The 6,713-nt window shown below is 47.8% G+C and overlaps 1 long non-coding RNA gene across 1 annotated transcript in view; it reads right to left on the bottom strand.

Moving 5' to 3' along the window:
* Positions 1 to 6,713, bottom strand: part of LOC114016641 (uncharacterized) — a 118,615-nt gene that overhangs the window by 97,750 nt on the left and 14,152 nt on the right. Inside the window, exon 2 of the long non-coding RNA XR_003561216.2 lies at positions 3,174 to 3,295. This is a non-coding gene — a long non-coding RNA (uncharacterized LOC114016641). The remainder of the gene's footprint in view (positions 1 to 3,173; positions 3,296 to 6,713) is intronic.

The following is a 6,713-nucleotide window of genomic DNA, read 5'->3' as shown; positions in this document are numbered from 1 at the left end:
GACCGTCCTCCCTCATCAATCAACATGACAGCGAAGCAACTGGCTTTCCCCCTTCTCTTCCTGCCTTATTTGATGAGAATAAGCTCACTAGTTAAATGAGACCATTGTCCTATATGCCAGGAGGGGAGGAGGTTCAGCATTCCCTTCTGATGGTCCAGCCAGTTGATGACTGTAAAGGCACACCAAAATCTCCCCAAGTTTTGAGTTAGTCCTCGCAGACAGGATATAGAGGCACATTTCTGCATGCAGAGATCAAAGTGGAAGAGATCTATCAAGACATCATCAAGCAAACAGCTGCCAGGGCACAGTTATCGGTGAAATCACACAAAGATGTTTGCTTGCCACACTTCCCTTCTCTCATCAGTGCCTGAAAGCCAGGGATGAAAAATGACATCCTTTCACAGAGATGGTTAGCAGCAAGCGCTGCCCGTGCCCTGTGCCCTAGCCCTTTAGCAAGATGACTTCACTTTTTGAAGAAAAGGAAGTGGGACATCTGTATGTAAATCAGGGGAATCTCTAGAGCAAAAACAAGGAGGTACGAAACAGCTTTTTGCTAGAGCAGTGGGACTGTTCCTCTTTGCTGCTCAATTAGCTGGTGAGAAGGTAGGAAAGATATTACAGCATGTGGAAAACTCCAGTATCTGGGTACAAACTTCTAGGTCCACTGAAACTAGACAGTCCCTAGGGCTCTGCTACCACTGCCTTATGCATGGTGGCACCTCATTAACTTACCTTCAGAGGTCACCCTTTTATGCTTCTTCAATAGAGGAGGTGAAGTAAGGAGGACTGAAAAGGACCTTGCCTTTACCCATCAGCCACAACTAATTTTCACATAGGCTAAAAGCACAGGACTGATCTCCTGTGTATCACGCTATTACTGACCCTCTACAGTCATAAACTAGACTTTCATGCTTAATCACGAGGCACATTCTGCTGAGCAAACCTGCTGTTCCTCACCCCAGCTTCCGAATTATTCCCAATTTCAAGGCAGCATTTACACACCCGTTCAAAGCCAAATGGGTAACCACAAACCATTTTTTTTGGCAAGCACAGCTTGCTCTGGGAGTATTTTCTTGCTTCAGCGGGACACCATGGTTTCAAGTTGTAATTGTAGCAATAACAACAGTTCTTTAATGAGGTTTTACTTTATTTGTGGAAGGTTCCCAAGACATAGCTGAGCAAAGCCCCACTATTTTTAGGAAAACTATGTTGAGTAAAGAAGTGCTGCCATGCTTGCCACAAGGAATTTTCATGTCATTTCTTCCCAGAAAAGTCTTAATGCATCACAGGGTGGATCTCCTAGGCAATAAGGCAAACTATGATACTACACTAGCACCTGCTCAATACTTTCTGGAAAATCACAGGGAGCATGGCTGCAGTGAGTCAGCTGTGACAGCAGCACTAGCAATGCCCTGCAGACAGGCAGCAGGGACTACTTCCACCTGCTCTCTGTTTTCCTGTATTTTCTGTAGCCCAAGTCAGATCACCACACACTCAGAGCAAGGGAAAGGGGACACCAGGCAGGTTCCTGGGCCACCACAATCCCAGTGATTCTGAACTATGCAATTTTTCCACCTTCCCTTTAAGCATGTACGTTGCCAGGATGCGAAGCTTCAAATGCTAAAGCTAACTGTCTTGATGTTGCAATTAATGGGTTTATGTCTTCCTTCTGGCAGGCTAAGAAGCTACCTGGTAGCTTCCTATGCTGGGGCTGTGGTCCCTCAAGATAGTAGAGGAGTAGAGAGTACAGACAGTTCCCTCCAAAGGATCCCAGGTTCCCCCTGCTCCCACACAGGACACTTTTCCCTTCGCAGACAGGATATAAATTAAACTATTTTACCTTCATTGTACATTAAGGCCTGTCTAATGACAGATCTGGTGAAAACAAATCAAGGCTCATTCACTCAGGTTTATGCATACTTAGCTTAGAAGTCAGCAGAAGACTAACAGCTTCAGCTCGTGCTTCACAAAACACCTTGTCCTCTCCAAAGGGCTCCAACAGCCTGTATCAGACTCTGGCATCACCACCCCAGCATCTGGGAATATTCCACTTTTAGTGGCTTTCCCCAGATTCTGGATAAGCAACCCTCTGCCACTCAGGGAAAAAAAAAAAAGCACCCCAAGACTATTTTAATCCATTACGAGTACTGGCAGCAGGCAACGCATTCAGCTCAGCATTCAGCTCCAAAACACCACTTCGGCAAAATAAAAGCTTGGTGGGAGGAAGCGGCAGCTTCAATGGAAGTTCTTCGGAAAGGTTTCTCCACCTAAAACTTAAGGTTTGTCTCCAATATCCTGGGGGACAGACAGGGCCCTCACAGTGCTGGTTGCTCTGGCACAAGGGTCCCTTTCCAAAAGGCCTAACCATGCTCCAGAGATGCTCTCAAAGCCCCTGGCAATTCCCCCAAGGCTCATGGCACAAGAAAGTGATTCTTCTGAGCTGGAGTTTTCTACATGACAAGAAATGTAGGAGGCGAAAATATTACATCTACGGACAACAGGTGAGCACTGGAAAGGAGTACAACCCAGGAAGGAACCATTTCCCAGCTCCACCCAGCCTCTCCCCTGGTCTGCAGGGGAAGGACATAGGTGCCAAGGGAGCAGGCAGCAACTACAGAATGCTCTGCCCAGGTTTCCCAGGGGGCACACCGTGTCTCCCTTTGCCAAGCAGTCCAGACACAGCCCATGCTTCCCAACAGGCCTGCTGGGATTGATGCAAGCCATACTGCCGGTCAGCAACCTAGCAGACAGAGCATTCTCCCAATAAACCAAAGACTGAAGACCCTTAAAGGATAGGAAACACCCTAAACTATCAGGCCAATGGTCCGTTGAGGCCAGTACTTGAACAACAGTGGCAGAAGAAGCTGTTCAGGGAGAACACAGTTGTCTGAGGACTATTTATTTTGTTTCCCTCCTATCCTGTTGCATCCACGCTCACATCTGCCACAGCAACAGTTTCAGACGATACATCCATTCCTATTCCCTTTAGAGTTAAACTCATGAGTAACAGGTCCATGAAGAGATTAATCACTTTCTAAATAAGTCAGCATTATTTATTCCTTCAGTTTCCTGTGGCAGAGTCTTTAAATTCTTTGCCTGCTGCGTAAGAGCACACTTGCCCGTTTCAACCTGAGAACGAGAACAGCCCTTGAGCCTGGGGCTGCAGCACTCACCTGGAGCACAGGAGACGTGAAATCACTCAAGTCTGGGACAGGTTCTCCTTTTTGGCTGAAGCTTTGGAACACGACAGTTGCATGTCAGCATTCATGTTTCCAGTTGTTCATCATTCAGCAACCTGTGCCACATGAAAGAAATCTCATCAGAATCCACGGTCACACCCTCTTGCCCTCCCATGTGGATACAGTGGCCAGCCTGTGTGCCTTGGCTACCAGACCACCCCTGGAGCCACAGGAATTAGCGTGGATGCTAAAAACCTACAGACTGGCTGGCTATACTGCACCGTGAGGCCACCCCCAGCGAGCAGAGAGCTCCCTACCAGCACCCTGTGTCAAAGGGGCTACTGGGACAGCTTTAGTCAAAAGAGTCACGAGTAGCCGACAGCATCAGCTAGGTTCCAGACTCCAATGAAAATACCACTAAGTAAGTGTTATTTCTTCTAACCCTGCCATCCATCACCACCATTTTTATATGGCATTAATCTCTGATCGGTGAGACAGACAGAAAATAGAGATCAGCCAAGACATTGCTGGCTTGTCATTATTTTCCCCTTTGTTGGCTTTTCCATCTGGCTTTTCAGCAAAAATACATATTTATTTTCTTCCCCTTTTTCCCCCCCATTTACTTCAGGACAGGCAGTCACACAGCCAGGGAGAGCTGGGAGCCCACTCCATAGTTCTTTTGAGAGCCATGCTCCAGGAATTAGGGAAGAGCATGGCAAAAGGCTGCTATCCACAACAGCACAGCCTTCCCACACAGCAGGGACTTACAAGGAGTTTCAGAAATCATGCCAGTAGGTTCAGAGAGTACAACAGCATCTCCTCACTCACTCTGTAGTAATCACCATTGATGGCTTATGTGGGCAGGCACCAAAGAAAGTCTTTGGCTGAAGCAGCAAAGCACTAACTCAACATCACACAAACATTAGCCTAAGCAATTGCATTACTTGAATGTTTTTTATCAGGTACTTAAAGGAGCCAGAACTAAATAGTTAAACTAAAAACACAACCCTATAAGCAGCGAGGCTTGCTTAGCTTCCCTTCCAACCACCCCAAATAATAGATTATGCCTCAGCTCCCCCACCACCACCTTCAGAGATCAGCATCTCCAGGCACATGAGCCCCCACTACACACAAAAAGCACCTACTACAGACACATCCCCAGCATCCAGCCTGCAACAACCCACCCAACACACAACCACCTCCCTTTCCCACTCCCCCTTTTATCTTCCCCTCCAATGCACACACCTGCAGGAACAAGGCAGGGTTAATGGAGTCAATTAGCTCCAAGCAGATGTTAGCTGTCCTGTCAGCCCACCTGCATGTGGCACTGCCTTGGGAGGGCTTCTGCAGCTCAACACAGGCTGTCTGTGTCTCTGCGCTCTACCCTCCTCTTCAGGAAAATACAACAGTCAACAAAATGACACCAAAATGCTTAAGCACTGCCTTCATCCTTTCCAGAGCCTTCTGAGATGTTCAGGATCCCTCTCCTCCACTGCATGAGCCCAGCCCCCAAGCCACAGGCAGGTTCTCAGCCCTGTAATTACTTTTCTGCCTGCATGTTTGCTCTCATGTTGATGCAGTGAAGAACCTGCCATTAGACTTCTGCACCTCCTTGCAAATGATGCCCTGATGCCCATCCACAGATGTGAAAAGTTTCTCCCTTCACAAGTGAACTCTGTGCTTTCAACAAGAACATTTACTGCTTGCATTGGAGAACATATTACTTGTAATTTACTCTTTGTTTTCTCTGTCTTTACAGCCTGTCCTTTATCTATTCAAGGACCCAAAGCAGCACACTGCAATACAGCCAAGCTGCAACATCCTATAAATGACAAATGGAATTAGTTATCAAGAATAACTTCCAGACAGCACCGTGTGTGCTGATGCAGTGACCCAAAACATTACTTGTTTTCTTAGGAATAACACATGTATTCCCAGAAAAACAGGACCTTTTTTGGCTGTTTGCTCAGAGGAGGTCCTGATTTAAACGGACTCAGTCAGTCTACATCAAGAGAGTATCCAAGGCTCGTTAGCATATTTATCCTTGTCTCATTCCTATGAGATAGGGAAAGTCCGTCTTTGCAAATGAGGAACCGTGGAGACACTAAATGACTCGTCTGGAGTCACACAGGAAGTCTGTGGTGGGGAAAGAAAAGGGAATCAAATAGGTCTTCCAAACTCCCCCACTTGTCCTTTAACCTCTTCCCTTTCCCCCGGTACCCAGTGAGGTGTTGCTGGTCAGGGGACACTGAGAGCCCCTGCCCATGTAGCCAGTCCCACCGAGACTGCGAGGAGTTCCCCCTCCTACACAGGTTGAGTCAGTGGGGGACACTGCTGTCACCCTGCTCTGCAGCACGGGCTGCACATCCACCCGCCCCTGGCCACTGGAAAGCATCGCTTGAGTGAAGAAGCAGGAGCAGGCAGTGAAGGGGCCCAGGAAAGCCAAGCCCAGTCTCCCTGGGGACTGGCACAGAACCTGGACCTTCACTGCGGTTCCCTGGTAGTCAGTCAGCAGCAGTCGAAACACATATGGAGTGGGATGTCTCCAGCCCAGCTCCAGGATGGGGCTGGGACCAGCTGGCTCCGCAGCATGCACGGGCTTTAGACCTGCTGCCACTGAGAAATACTTGCTGCTGGGGGGAATAAGCTGCACTCAGGAAAGCTGTCATACACCTCCCCAGTTTGTCAGCTGCCTCCGCAGGGTGACTGCAGACAAGGTTGGCAATGTTCCTCTCTGGAGGAAGACACCCATCGGCTTCTGGAAACATTGTATTAGTGGAGGTGAAAAAAAAAAAAAAAGAAGAAGAAAAAGAAAACAAATGTGTATTCAAAAGCAATTTTTCCTAGCTACTAAATTCTCAGTCTAGAGGGTTTTACTTTGAATTAATATGTGCTGTCTCTGCTCTAGGATTAAAGTTATTGATCCAGTCCTTGATTACTGTCATCTGTCTTTGTTCCTGGACTTACTATCATCCATGCAGTCTCTAATTAGGGACTGCAATTTATGCTCTTACTCTAGAGAGTCACCAGCAAGGAAGCCACCAGCATGCCAGCTGGCTGCAGCATCTTCAGGCCAGCTCGATTAGGGGGAGCAGTACCACCCCGGAGCCTTCAGGTGGGGGGCACATGGAGCCAAGCAGTCACCCAAAGCCTGCAGGGAGGGAGAGTCTTGCAGAGGTCAGGGCTTCCCCGACATTTCCCTTGGGCTTCCACAAAACCACTGGAGTCACAGGGGCAGCAATAAATCCCACTTGCCATTTCTTCGAGTACTAAATATCTGTCCCAGCCTCAAGACTTGTTGTGATGTGAGTTAACTTTTTAGAAGCATTTATTATCTAGCCAAGTGGCTTAATTTACTTTTAGTAATCCACATTTCCTCGCGGTTATCCATTACCAGTCCCCAGGGCTGAGCTGGGAGTAGCACAGAGCCAAGGAGAGAGCAGGGTGTCCAGGAAGAAAACTACTGGCATGAACCACCTCTAACAACTGTTGTAACAAGTAGGAGAGATGTGTGCCAGTGAATAATTACCAGGG

Source organism: Falco cherrug, chromosome 9, assembly GCF_023634085.1.
Source record: "Falco cherrug isolate bFalChe1 chromosome 9, bFalChe1.pri, whole genome shotgun sequence".
Lineage (NCBI taxonomy): Eukaryota > Metazoa > Chordata > Aves > Falconiformes > Falconidae > Falco > Falco cherrug.
This window is presented reverse-complemented; position numbering and strand designations above follow the sequence as displayed.